A 15340-nucleotide genomic window follows, 5' to 3' on the forward strand; every position below is an offset into this window, starting at 1 on the left:
GTCACTTTGAAATCGCCTGAGTATACTAATGTGTGTTCTGTTGCCACTACCCTTCAATTTTTGTTTGTCAATAACTATGTTTTTGAATTTTACATAATGACACCCAGTTATAACGCATTGATATCATTTGTGATTAACTGTATTCATGTAGGGACCTTTGTTTACTGAAACACCTTATTTATGGCAACCTCCCATCCCTGCACATGCTGGCTGTGCCAGCAGCTGAAAAAGAAAGCAGTAGTAAAATATATATTTGTTAAGCTCCTGGCTCTTAGCCATTGGGCTGACACTCTTTCGCCATTGTGGAAGACCCACCCCTATCCCCACCAGAAGAAAAAGAGGGGTGACAAAAAATTAACAAGCATTTGCAATGCAACGGGTCTCACATTTGCTCGAGTTAGAGCTGTTAGCATTGTAAATTCCTAACCGGATTTTTCTTGTCACACAAATTTCAAGAAAAAAAACACAGCGCGCTCGCGCTATGTAAAATGCAGCGCATTCGTGCTGAAATTGAAAACGGAAAAACTGAGCGCGATTGTGCTATGTAAACCCCAGCATGATCACGCTGCGTGGGAAATAAAAAGATAAAGTAGTCTGGAAACCATGCTGAAAACATTGAGCCTTGAATGGTTTCTGTATTTTACCGGTCCTGTGTAGGAGGGCTAAACACCGGAAAAGGCATGTCATATGCATGCCTTTAACAAATGAGAGAAAGCAAATTTTAAAAAGCAAGCCCATGAACAATGAAAGTGACTGACGTGACATGGGCATGGTAAAAAACCCAAATAGAGATTACAGCGCTCGCCCATAAAAAGGAGGTCTCAAAAGGCCCCAAGAACAGATCTCAGGGGATGGATTCCTAGTCCCTGCCTGACATAAAGAAGAGTGGGTTCCCAGAGAATAAATCCTCCAGGAATTCTCTCCCAAAGGCTATGAGTGCTACAGATGTGGGCATGTCAGGGGGGATGCCAGATGCCATAAGAGTTTCTAACCCTTCCCCCCCATGGGTGGGCAAACACCAAAGATGGCTAGCATAGCACTTGGGGAGTAAGTTGTCCCAGTTAGCATTCAGAGTTTCCCTAGTGTCCCTGGGTGACAAAGAGATGGTGTCAAATCCCATCATGCCTAACAATATTGCTGGTGTAATCAGTGCAGGTAATCCCTAGTGTATTTCACCGGGTTGTAGTAGCAGACAGCCTCAAGAGTTACTATTTCATGGCTCTGGTTCACTATGAATGGGGAGGGTCTGGTAACTGTGAGTCCAGCAATTCCTGTGGATTGTCTGCTCAGTAACAATATGGAGTGCACCATCCAAAAGGACATGGAGCTCTGGTTCCACTTTGAGATGGTGGGATTGCCTGAGTGGATGTGCCTGACTACATGGGCCATGGTAGCATTAGAGGGAAGTCAATAGGACCTGGAAAATGGAAAAATGACCAGTGTTCCTGCAAAAAAAGGAAGGGCAGGAGGCACGGGGAATCCATTCCTAAGTCTTCCACAGTCCTGGAGAAGGCTGAGTCTGAGAGCGACACCCTGGAAACCACAGGGGAGGACAATGCTGCCCTGGGGGACCTACCTGAGCTGGTCTGCTGGCTGCCTGGCAAGCTGAAAGGGCACAACTAGGGAGTAGTTCTGCAAAGCACAGAAAGAGTGCCCTACTCTTAAAGTCCTACAGTGGCAGGTTGAGGGCAGGCAGCTAGTGACATCTCTGGTGACCACTTGATTTACTGGGAGCATGAGCTCCAGTAGGACATCTAGAGCAAGATAAGGCCTTTGCCATGATTGTCATCAACATTTAATCGCACTGGATGGCAATTACCTCATATGCATTGCCCTACCTGCCAGGCCAATACTAAATCAGGGGAAAGCTGAAGGCTCCTCTGGTTCCCTTTCCTGTTTTGGTACCCCTTTTGAAAGGGTGGGCATTGACAATATTGAAGACCTGAACCTCAAGATTGCCTTAGGTAACAGGTTCATCCTGATCTTGGTGGACCGTGCCAACCAATACCCAGTGGTCATCCCTTTGAGGATGGTCACTGTACCTGAAGTAACTAGGGACCTGATGGAAATCCTTACAATGGATAGAGTTCACTAAAGAAGTGGTGGCCAATAGGGACACCACCTTTATGTCAGCACATATGAAGTCAATGGCAGATGAGTATGGCGTGATTTACAAGCTCTCCACACCTTATTATTCCCAGACCAAGGGGCTTGTAAGATTTAACAAGACTATTAAAGGCATGATCCTATGCCTGTCAGTGCTCCTGAGTAAGAAGTGGGACATCCTTCTGCCATGCCTGTTTTCTGAATACAGGAAGGTGCCACAGAAGGGAGTTGTGTTCTGTCTCTTTGAGCTCTTGTATGGCCATCCTATCTGAGAGACTTCTATTATCAGATTCCTTACCAGAAATGTTTAGTGAACAGTACCCCTGCACACCAGTAGGTGACATTACTCAGCACTGTGTGTCATCACCAGCATTGTCTGCACTGGAAGTGACATGCATGGGGCCTATATAGGCACCATCCCAACAAGCTGATGTCAGTTCTTTTGTTTCCATTTCAGCACAGATCTGGAGGGAGCTACGCAGTCATTTTTTGATTGTCTTTTTCTACTTTTTGTCAACTTTTATTTTACTTATTATCTCACGGTGTTGCAGGCATGTTACTGAGGAAGGCTGGATTCAAGCCCTACAATGGCTATCTATGGCAAACGCCTCTGGTGTCTTGAGCATGACCACAGTGCCAAGAGCCATACAAATTGTGGCACCATGCACCCTAAGGCATCAAGAGAGCGATCCCTCAAATTTCTTGTCATTTGATGTACGAGGCCACAATGGTTTCGAATCTGGCTGAGAGAAAGGTCCCGGGGTCTGTTGAAGAGACATGGATCGTCGTCGCAGTCAAAGTCATCCACTCCAGTAAGTCCCACAAGAAGAAGAGAAGAAAAAAGTAGAAGAGGTCTTTGACTTCACCTCATCCGTCGAAGTCATCTGACGAGAGAGTATCATCACTTGAGGCCTAGCTCTGGGGTTAAGCCTGCACATGAGCCAACTCTGTGTCTTCCTGAGTTTCTGGGAGATGGAGTGACCCCCACCCAACTCTGAGACTTTATGAGGCCATGCACCTCATTTTTGGGTGGCCTGTCCCAGCTGGAGCACCTTCAGGCTCCACATATTTGGGAGGGCCCCCTACTGGTTCCCTGCTGCCAGGTCCACCCTCAGCACCAGCAGGCCCCCTGCATCCACATATGGATTCTGACTGTGCCGGTTGTACCACCTGGACCTTCACCAACAGGCCCCTTGGATCCACAGATGGATCCTGACTGGTTCCGGTCCCACTGTTTATGCTCCCAGTGCTATCAGTGCCATCTGGCAGTGCTGTCCCCATTCTTATCCCTGCCTTCAACACAGAGCCAGAGGGGCGTAGGCCAACACTGACTTCAGCACCGACTGGAGCCATTCCCTCTATGAGCTAGGACTTGGGGAAGACTGAAGGGGACACTGGACCCTCAAGAATACCAGCCCCTAGACTCTAATATTGACAGGTGTGAGGAATTGGTAGATGCAAGTGGTCTGGACACCCCCGCAGGTACTGGCCTGGCCTCTCTTCCTACTGTGGCTACAGAGGAAGGGGCCACATTTGCTATGGTGGTAAAGAGGGCGGACGAGTTCCTGGACCTTCAGATGTCCTCTGTGGATGTCAAGACAAATGTCTTGGCGGAGGTGCTTCAACAGGGAGTCACCCCTTCAGAACCACTTTTCACATTTAATGAAGCCCTTACAGATGTTTTTTTGGGGGTCCCATCCTAGCCCTGCCGAGGAGTTCCTGTGAACAGTGCAATTGGCCACTACCATCACCCCACCCCAAGGGACCCCCCCTTTCCTCACCCAACACCTCACCCCAGAGAGCTTAGTGGTCCAAGCCTCTACTTCCTGAGAAAATTCTGGTGCATTCCCTATCACCAGACTGGATAGGGAATCCAAAAGACTAGACACCTTGGGTAAGAAAATGTATTTTTTTCTGTCACCCTTGGCATTGCGGTTTATGAATACTGTATGTCTTTAGGGTCATTTCTTCCATTCCCTTCGGGATTTGGTTGTGCAGGTGCTGCCTATGACCCCAGAGGAGGCCAGGGCTACAGTCCCCCAAGCTATGGCTGATGGGAGAAACCCAACTAAGTTGACAATCCTATGTGGGCTAGGCAGGACCAACGTGCTAGGCAGAGCGGTTTCTTCGTCAGCTTACAGAGCCACACCTAGGGCTGAAGACAACTGGCATTTCAGAGGAAGCCCAAGCTTCACTTATATACATGCCCTTTGTTGGCTTCCAACTCTTCGGAGACAAAGCAGACTCAGGGCTGGTGTGCCTTAAAGACAGCAGATCTACAGCCAGGTTCTTAGGTCTTTCTATGGCCTCCGGCAACCTCAGTCCACCTTTTGCTCCTTTTGTGGCCACAGTAAAGGCTTCCAGCCATGTCTCTAACTTCCCAGCCACCAGGGCCCACACGTCTCCTGCCCCTATGTGGCTGAGGATGGAGCACCGACAGACCCCCCTGGGTCAGGCAGCCAGAAGTCAGTCCAATCAACCACTTCCTTTCCATGCCACAGCCTCCAAAACTCTTTAGTTTGCCCTCTAACATTCATGGACAATCAGTCGGTGGCAAGGTGTGTCATAACATGCACCACTGGAGGTCACTAACATCAGACCCCTGTGTTCGCTTGAATTTATCTCAGTCACCGGTAATCACTTGAGGCTGCATCCCAATTCATTGTTATTTTGTACATCTTGCCAGTTCGGATCCAGCCATATGCAAATCAGTATTGACCCTGCTCCAATAGGAACAGTTCAGCCTGAACTGCCAAATCAGGTCCTCCCTGAACCGGTACACAAGCAACCCAGGACCAGTTTTGCCCTTGTCATGGGCTCATCAGCCAGGTTCAGCTTGTTTCCAGTGACACAGTGTGCACAGGACCCACATCTGGGCATACTTATCCTACTTAGGATGACACAATAAGTATACAAAATAGTGATGGATGGAATGTTTGAATTATTCTTAGCTGCTGGTAATCACTCAGGGCTCCATCCCAATCCATTGTTATTTTGCACACCGTGCCACAGTTTGGACCCAGCTATATGCAAATTAGTTTTGACTCTTCTTCCATAGGAACAGTCTTGCCTGAACAGCCAAGCCAGGTCATCCCTGAACCAGAACATAAGCAATCCAGGACCAGTTCTGCCCCACTTTGTTCCAGTGACACAGTATGCACAGGACCCACATCTCAGCATACCTGTCCCACTAAGGGTGACACAATAAGTATGTAAAACAATGATGGATGAAATGCTTGAATTAATCTCAGCTGCTGGCAATCACTTGGGGCCGCATCTAGTGCTTTTTTGCACACCATGTCACCTCAGTTTGGGCCTAGCTATATGCAAATCAGTCTTGACCCTGCTCCAATAGGAACAGTCAAGCCCAAACTGCCAAGCCAAGCCTTTCCTGCAATCAAACATAAACAACCCAGGACTGGTTTCACCCTAGTTATGAGCTCATCAGCAAGGTACAGCTTGGTCTCAATGACAGTGTGCATGTGACCCATCTCTGGGCATAGGACAGAACAGTACGTATACAAAACAGTCATGGACGGAATGCTTGGATTAATCTCAGCCACTGTTAATCACTTGGGACCCATCCTAATCCATCATTATTTTGCACACTACGCCACCTCAGAATGAACCCAGCTATATGCAAATCAGTCTTGACCCTGCTCCAATAGGAACAATCCATTTCAAACTGCCAAACTTGGTCTAACATAGGTCTAATGCAGATGAGGGATGAGAATAACAAAGTGGTGCATAAAATCATTTTATGTCTTTGTGCTGCTAATAACCTTAGCACCATTTGATGACTCTCCACAAACTTTTCCCAAAAGGTGATACTTTTTGACCAGTTTGTGCATGGAACTTTTCAGGGTGATATGGCAAGCGGGACCAAGAAAAAAGCTGGGTCCCAAAATGTAAAATCCCCATACATTTTCCTTAGATTTATTTAAGAAGGGCTACTTCAAAAACTGCTGAACAGAAAGTCCCAAATTTGTCAGGAAGCTAGATCGTGGTCCACAGCTTTTGCTTTTTGTGAAATGGTGTAATCCATTCAGTATGTTTCCGCTCCAAATATATTTGTGCATCTGGATGGTGGGATTCGTGAGAGCCTCACAAGATCTTGTGGGAACGCCAATTCTAAAGTAAGCCCGGTGAAGGATTGAGAGGCCAGTTTTACCCGTAAGCCTTCCTACTTGTGGTGAAGTGAGAGACTCTCTCACGTTCAGTGGGAGCGAGTGCTCTGATTGGCTGGCTGTTGTAGTTTAGACATGAAATGGCTGCCATTACTGTTTACTGTGAAAAATTGTAGCTGCTGTAGAAATGAAGCATAAAAGCTATATAAGGGGGCAGGAGAAAGGCATCCCGACCCTCCTAGATTATGACAGGAGGACTCTAAGGCACAACTACTGTGATGAAAGTAAACCTATATTGTTATTAAGAGAAATTGTGATCTTTCAAGACTCTTGTGGGATTGTGATAAGTAAAATGAAGTTGTTGAATTTTGATTACACTGTACAAGGAGAAAGGCATCCAGAGTCCCTATTTATTGAGAGGAGGTTTGTTAGGTGAAAATAGTGTGATGAATAAATCATAAATTCTTCTTTCTAAAACTTGTTGCAACCTTGTGGGACTCTCTTTGGATTGTGAAAAGTAGAAAGGAGTAGGTGATCCATGAATATATTCTGGAATGCACACTTACTACTGTAGAAAGCAGTCTAACAGGAGATTGTAGTTGTCCTGTCCTAGATCAGACAACACACTTCTGTTGTTCAAGAGAGAGGTTTCAGCTTAAAGGCAAGTCCTTGTCCACACTCTACTACGCACACCTGTCATCAAAGAAAGGAGATTAATAGCAGAGAGGCCAGGTCCTTTGACACATCCTTGTACACCGGTAACATTGAGAATTGGTCTCAGTGGAAAAGTAAGTCTCCCTCTACACCCACAGCATGGGTACTCACAAACATTTTCCCAGGGGCCAAAAAGTTTTGTCTGTGATGTGCCCGAGGGCCGCATCAATGCCAGCGGAATGGTGGTCGGGCGAGAGGTTTGGGAGGACTGGCGGGTAAGTATTGGTGGGCGAAGCAAATGATATACATCTAGTGGCTGAATTAAGCAATATGGAACTAGAAAACCTGGGATTAATCTTGGCTTTCCCACTTTTGCAAATTGTGTGATCCTAGGCAATTGCTTAATATTAGGTTCAGGGTCTGCATCGTACAAATCTGCTCCTGTGTTTGATTTAATAAACTATAATGCTGTCATCTATAATAGTAATCTAGAAAAAAGGGGGGGGGGAGGGACCGGGAGATTATATGGTCCAGTGTACAGTCTCCCACTGATATGATATACAAAAGGTACACTGTTTCAAAAGTGCTTAACTAGCCTAGGGCACCCGAGATGTCAGAAGCAAAACCCACAAGCATCACAATGGATGACTAGCATCATCATTCGGAATTGCTCCTCGTCAGGCCGGCACTGCAGCGCCTGACGGGCTCCCCTAAAGAGGGGGGCACTCAGCCGTCCTGTTCTGATGATACCTCATCAGACAAAAATACCTGTATTCAGGCACCAGCAAACGCTCGGGGAGAGTAAGATGTGAGACTAAAATTGGTTATTCATCCCAAAATTATTTCATACCTTTAATCAATATACTGGGATGAAGACCAAGATTAAAATCAAAAGTGAAAGTAAGAAACTGAGTGTTGATGCTCAATTACTTTCAAAGAGCAAACACACTACCGGGGTCTGTAGTTTTAACAGTACCCTCAGGAAAGGGTCGACATGTTTCGCGTTGTGTGGTCCTACGGGATCCAATGACGCTTCATCAGGACCAAACAAGAATTATTATGTCAGTTCTTCTCCAATTAACAAAGAAAAAGTTAAATATATGTGCCGGTCACTTACACTTCAAGAAAACTGGCTACGTCACTATCAGGTCGCCCATCCCCTTAGTCAGGAAAGGGCTCCTTGAGAGGCACGTTTCAGGGACTTGGAAAAACACAGCATAGGTAATCCAGGTCCAACACTTGGGACCTACTCTACGAAACCGGCGTCTCGCATGAATTAATTCACTATTGGCGTATTTGTAAGGGTAGAGGTGAAAATTTGTTTCTAAATTCTTGTATGAAAACTATCACATTAAATGAATACTTCTCATTGTACTGATAAAATACATTATACTTAGGTGAAATGGACTGCATGTTAGATTAATACACTTTTTGAATTTTGAAGTGACTGTTATATTTTTACACTTTTGCTGCAAGATCTCTTTAAAAATGAACTTTCTTCTAAAGTGAAGCTCATCACTCCCTGGTTACTTACTTTCCTTAACACCAGTTAACCTTGAAATAAACAATTGTCTCTCTATTTACCATCGAGTGAACAGCAACCCTGTACTCCTGTTGCCCAGGGGGCCGCTTGCGGCCCCCGGGCCGTATTTTGCGTTTCCATGCCCTACAGGCATATCTGTCATCCAAACCATACCAAGCTCTTTTGTCTTCCAAGAGAGAATTCTCAGCATAGAGGCCAGTTCTTCCCTAAACACTACTAGGCACACCCGTCATCCAAGAGAGGAGACTCAGCAGGGAGGCTAAGTCCCTCCACACATTCTTATATGCACTCCCTATATCTGAGACATAGGTCTTAATGGAGAGGCCAGACCGGCCCCACATCCTACTAAGCACACCTTAGAGAGATGTGTTAGCAGAGAGGCTAGTCCCTCCCCAAATACTACTATGCATACTTATCACCCTTTTGGAGGGATTCGTAGAGGAGAGGTAGTACCTCTCTACACCCTATTATATACAACTGATGCTCTGGGGAAAGCTGTCAAGTTAGAGGCCAGTCCCTCCACACACCCTCCTATGCACATCCATTTTTCCAGAGAGAGGTGTCAGTGGGGAGGCTAGTCTCCCTGCACCCTGCTATGCACACCCATCATCCAAGTGAGAGCTCTTAGCAGAGAGGCCAATCCCTCCGCATATAAAACTATGCATGCTTATCACCCTGTGGAGGATTGTTAGTGGAGAGGCGTGTCCTTCCCCATACTCTACTACATATACCTTTTGTGCTGGAGTAGGCTGTGAGCAGAGAGGCCAGTCCCTCTACACATGCTCCTATGCACATCGATCAGATGTGTCAGTGGAGAGGCCAATACTTCTCTACACCCTACAAGCACACCCATCATCTGTGAGTGGGGTCTCAGCAGAGGGGCCTAGTCCCTTCACACACAATACTTCTACGTGCAGTCAGAGGCCTCTGTAATCCAAAGGAGAGATGTTAGCAGAGGCGCTAGTCACTAAGCAGACACTACTAGGCATGCTCATCACTCTGTGGAGGATTGGTATTGCAGAGGTTAATGTCTTCTTATACACTACTAAGTACATCCAAGACTTTGGAGAAAGCTGTCAGCAAGGAGGTCAGTCCCTCCACACACCCACCTATGCACATCTGTCATTCCAGAGGGAAGTCTCAGGGGTGACCCTACTCTGTCTCTACACCCTATTAAGCAGACCCATTATCCTAGAGAGAGGCCTTAGTGGAGAGGGTACTCCCTCCCCATATACTACTAAGTATGCCTATCATCCTGTAAAGGGTGTTAGTGGAGAGATTATCTCTCCTTACACCCTACTATGTGAATCTGATGCATCTGATTCTCTGGGGAAAACTGTCAACAGAGAGGCCAGTCCTTCCACACACCCTCCTATGCACATCTGGCATTCCAATGAGAGATCTCAGTGGAGAGGCTAGTCTTTCTCCACACCCAAATATACATACCGATCATCCAAGAGAGAGGTCTTAGCAGAGAGTGTTGTCCCTGCCCACACACTTCTGTGCATGCTTATCACCCTACTACATACACTTAATGCTCTGGGGAAAACTATCAGCAGAAAAGCCAGTCCCTCCACACACCCTCCTGTGCACACCCATCATCCAAAAGGGATGTCTCATTGGAGAGGCAATTACCTCCCTGCACCCTACTATGCACAATCGCCATCCAAGTAAATAGTCTTAGTGAAGAGGCTAGACCCTCCCCACACATCTCTGGCACCCTGTGTATGGCTGTTAGTGGAGAGGCTAGTCCCCCTACTCCCTACTATGTACACCTGTCACCCTGGGGAAAGCTGTCAGCAAGGAGGTTAATCCCTTGCATACTCTCCTATGCACATACATCATTCAAGACAGATGTATCAGTGGAGAGGCCAGGACCTATCTACACCATACGATGCACACCCATCATCCAGGAGAGGAGTCTCAGCAGAATCAAATCAAATCAAATCATTAACATTTATAAAGCGCGCTACTCACCCGTGCGGGTCTCAAGGCGCTAGGGGAAAGGGGGGGTTACTGCTGCTCGAAAAGCCAGGTTTTTAGGAGTCTCCGAAATGCGGAGTGGTCCTGGGTGGTCCTGAGGCTGGTGGGGAGGGAGTTCCAGGTCTTGGCTGCCAGGAAGGAGAAGGACCTCCCACCCACCATGGAGCGGCGGATGCGAGGGACGGCAGCGAGTGCGAGGCCAGAGGAACGGAGGAGACGGGTGGGGGCGTAGAAGCTGAGGCGACGGTTGAGGTATTCCGGTCCCTTGTTGTGGAGGGCTTTGTGTGCGTGGGTGAGAAGTCGGAAGGTGATCCTTTTGCTGACTGGGAGCCAATGCAGGTGTCTCAGGTGTGCGGAGATGTGGCTGTTGCGGGGTACGTCGAGGATGAGGCGGGCCGAGGCGTTTTGAATACGTTGCAGGCGTTTTTGGAGCTTGGCGGTGGTCCCAGCATAGAGGGTGTTGCCGTAGTCCAGGCGGCTCGTGACGAGGGCGTGGGTCACGGTTTTTCTAGTGTCGGCGGGGATCCAGCGGAAGATCATGCAGAGCATGCGGAGGGTGAGGAAGCAGGCGGAGGACACGGCGTTGACTTGCTTGGTCATGGTGAGAAGAGGGTCCAAGATGAAGCCGAGGTTGCGGGCGTGGTCTGCGGGGGTCGGTGCGGTGCCGAGGGCCGTGGGCCACCAGGAGTCGTCCCAAGCGGACGGGGTGTTGCCGAGGATGAGGACTTCCGTTTTGTCAGAGTTCAGTTTTAGGGGGCTGAGCCTCGTCCAATCTGCGACGTTCTTCATGCCCTCTTGTAGGTTGGTCTTGGCGCTGGCGGGGTCTTTGGTGAGGGAGAGTATAAGTTGGGTGTCGTCGGCGTAGGAGGTAATGATGATGTCGTGCTTGCGTACGATGTTGGCGAGGGGGCTCATGTAGACATTGAAGAGTGTCGGGCTGAGCGATGAGCCTTGAGGTACGCCGCAGATGATCTCGGTGGGGTCTGAGCGAAACGGTGGGAGGTAAACTCTTTGGGATCAGGTTGAGAGGAAGGAGGCGATCCAGTCCAGGGCTTGGCCTTGGATCCCGGTGGAGCGGAGGCGGGTGATTAGTGTGCGGTGACAGACGGTGTCGAAGGCTGCCGAGAGGTCGAGGAGGATGAGGGCGACTGTTTCACTGTTGTCCATCAGGGTTCTGATGTCGTCTGTGACTGAGATGAGGGTGGTTTCAGTGATGTGGTTGGTTCGGAATCCGGTTTGTGAAGGGTCGAGCAGGTTGTTGTCTTCCAGGAAGGTGGTCAGCTGTTTGTTGACGGTCTTTTCTATTACCTTGGCGGGGAAAGGGAGGAGCGAGATGGGGCGGAAGTTTTTCAGGTCGCTCGGGTCAGCCGTAGGTTTCATTAGTAGGACGTTGACTTCGGCGTGTTTCCAGCATTCGGGGAAGGTAGCAGAAGAAAATGAAGAGTTGATGATGGCCTGGAGGTGCGGGGCGATGATGTCGTCGGCTTTATTGAAGATGAAGTGAGGGCAGGGGTCCGATGGGGCGCCGGAGTGGATAGAGTTCATGGTGGTTTTGGTTTCTTCAGTGTTGATGTGGGTCCAGTCGTTGAGGGTGATGGTCGGAGGTGTGGGTTCAGTGATGCTTGGTAGGGTCTGGTGTCCGAAGCTGTCGTGGAGGTCGCTGATCTTGCGATGGAAGAAGGTGGCGAGGGAGTTGCACAAATCTTGCGAGGGCATGACGGCGTTGGCGTTGGGGTTGGAGAACTCCTTGTCGATGCTAAAAAGTTCTTTGATGTTGTGGCTGTTTTTGTCCAGTCTGTCGGTAAAAAAGTTCCTTTTGGCAGCGCGGATCAGGTGGTGGTGTTCGCGGGTAGCGTTCTTGAGGGCGGTCATGCTGTCAGCTGTGTGGTCCTTGCGCCAGGCCTTCTCGAGGGCGCGACAAGTTTTCTTCGATTCTTTGAGGGTGTCAGAGAACCAGAGAGGTTTATTGGTGTTGGTCTGTCGATGCGTGCGTTTGAGGGGAGCAAGGTTGTCTGCGCAGTTGGAGAACCAGTTCGTGAGGCTGAGGGCTGCGTCGTTGGGGTCGGTGGTGAGGGTGGGTTGGTTGGCGGCGAGTGCGGAGAAGAGTTGCTCTTCGGGGATTTTGTTCCACTGTCGACGAGGGATGGGTTGAGTGCGGAGGTGGCGGGTCTCGCGTCGGAATGTGAAATGGACACAGCTGTGGTCGGTGCAGTGTAGAGCGGAGGTGTGGCTGAAGAAGACGTGTTTGCTGGCGGAGAAGATAGCAGAGCAGAGAGACACAGTCCGTTCACACACCTTACTTGGCACATCTGTCATCTGAGATAAAGGTGTTAGTGGAGAGGCCAAACCCTCCCCACACCCTAGAACACACATTTATCACCTAAAAGAGAGTTGTCAGCGGAGAGGCTAGTCCCTCCCCAGACACTGCTACACATTCTTATCATTCTTTGGAGGGGTCGTAGTGGAGAGGTTAGTTCCTCCCTAAACCCTAGTATGTACACCTGACACTCTGGGCAAAGCTGTCAGCAGAGAGGTCAGTCCCTCCACACACTCCCCTGCACACAGCTGTTTGTCCAGAGAGAAAGGTCTCAGCATAAGAGCTAGTCCCTCTCTACACCATACTACAGATACCTGTCATCTAAAAGAGAGGTGTCAGGGGCCAGGCAGTCTATCTTTAAATCATACTATGCACTCCTGATGTCCAGAACAGAGACTTCGGCATAGACGCCAGCCTCTCCACACACCCTAATACACATACACTTCATCCAAGAGAGAGATGTCACATAGAAGGTTGCTTCCACTCTACTCCCTACTATGCACACCTATAACTTTGGGGAGAGGTCTCAGCAGAGAGAGCATCCCCCTCCCAAATGAATGGTACCCACTTCAGCCATCCAAAAGAGAGGTTTCAGCATAGATGCAAGTCTCTCTCCACACCCTACTATACTCAGATGTCAGTCAAGAGAGAGGTGCCACGAAGAGTCCAGTTCCTCTCTACACCTTACTATGCACACCTGTCATCTACAAGAGATATCTCAGCAAAGAGCCAAGTCTCTCCTTACATCCTTCTACTCAGATCCATCATCTAAGAGAGAAGTGTCAGTGGGGAGGCAAGTTCCTCCTCATAACCTGCTACACACACCTGTCAGCTGACTGAGGTCCTAGCAAAGAGGCTAGTGTCTCCTCCCACACCTTACTGTGCACACCTATCATGTAAAAATCCACTCTCTCGCTACATCCTCGTAGTCTGAGTGGTGAATTCCGTTTTTTTAGTTTAGAGCTGTTTTTTATAGATTGGTTTTATTCATTTGTGAGAGTCTCACAGGAGTCAGGCAAAGATGAGGGTGTGGGGTTTCTGTTTCTCAGCCTCTGGGTGTAATCATTGAATAACCCCTGTGACTGGCCATATGGACCTTTGATGGTTGGCACCGAAAAATAAGGAACAATCATCTACTTAAACAGTGCATCATTAAAGAGATTTATTGTGAGTGAAAGAGTTTTGTTTTCAAACCTTTTAGCTTTTCATCTATTTATTCATTAGGCATTAATCTTCAGATTTCAGCATTAAAATGTAATATCCATCAATCAATATCTGACTATAAAATAGAATAAAATATTTGTTAAACTCACAGATGCTCACGTAATAATTCAGGAATCTCCCTATTTTAAATAAATTGATCTGAGAGAGAAGGTGTCAGTTCAGGAACCCAATAAAGAGTTCTGATGAGAGAGAGAGAGATAAATGTGCAAGCAATGAGTCTTTGCAAATTACTCTGGAAATTATTCACAGTCATATTTCAGCAGACATACAGAATAAGGCTAAATAACGTCTTATACAGAGAAGCCTAAGCGATCACAGACAAGCCTCTAGTCAGCATGACAGGGAAAGAAATTCCGCCCTCGGAACACGCACTCATATAAACACATAAACTCAATGTTGCAGCATTATTTTCTTTCTTCTTCTTCATACAACAACAGAATAACAGCAAGCTCCCAGGAACAAGTTTCCCACACTCTCACCAAAGCATAGTAGACTCTCACATATTCGTCCTTGAAAATTCACAACATTATTTTCTTGTGGCCCAGAACATCTTCCCATTAATCATTCTTTCTGTAATTTTTGTCTCCTCCTGATGAGAACCTCACTATCAGTTGTCTAATGCAAAACAAGTCGCTAATCACTAGCTAACCGTAGGTTTCTGAAGTTGAAACATCTGCAGCAAAAAGAAAAGATCTTTCACAAACAAAATTTCAATGTGAAAAACAGGCCTTTCCGTGTTGGTGCATTATTTTCCACTTAACATGACATTGACAGTTAGGCTAACTTAATTCTGCACTTTTTTTATGCAGGCCTATAACGTTCAAATATGGTTAGCTACTACAAATTTAGCATTTAACATGTTTTGTTTAAAATGAAATGTATGAACGCTACTAATATACATGTTTTTAATAGAGAAAAATCACTACAACAAATATATGGGTTGAGGAAGCTGTTTGAGAGCTCCTACTCTTGCGAGAATCCTGTAGGTGTCATTAATCCAATAAAAAACGGAGTTATAACATGAACAAATTATTGGTTTAAGTGTGTCATTTTAATAAAGTAGTATGCTACTTGATCAGTTTGGTCAGCGAGTGAAGCTTGCCGAAAGCGGCTTGTACGGTCATGCAAGACCTTTGAGAGATCCACATGCAAAATTACAGAGTTACCCTGCCACATGTGTTTTACAATCCTGTGAGAGTCTCGAGGGATCTTATTGGGAGAAGTAGAAAAAATAACCAGATTATATTAAGGTCAACCAATAGTTAACATAGTCAATATATGGTTGAAAAAAGTTGTGATACCTTTGGCTGCATAACTATAGAGCTGAGATTCTGCTTGGTGGTTTGAAGGTAAAGAAAGTCTCTTTGACTTGTGCTCAGCCAAGGT

The sequence above is a fragment of the Pleurodeles waltl genome, chromosome 1_2 (genome assembly GCF_031143425.1).
Source record: "Pleurodeles waltl isolate 20211129_DDA chromosome 1_2, aPleWal1.hap1.20221129, whole genome shotgun sequence".
Classification (NCBI taxonomy): Eukaryota; Metazoa; Chordata; class Amphibia; order Caudata; family Salamandridae; genus Pleurodeles; species Pleurodeles waltl.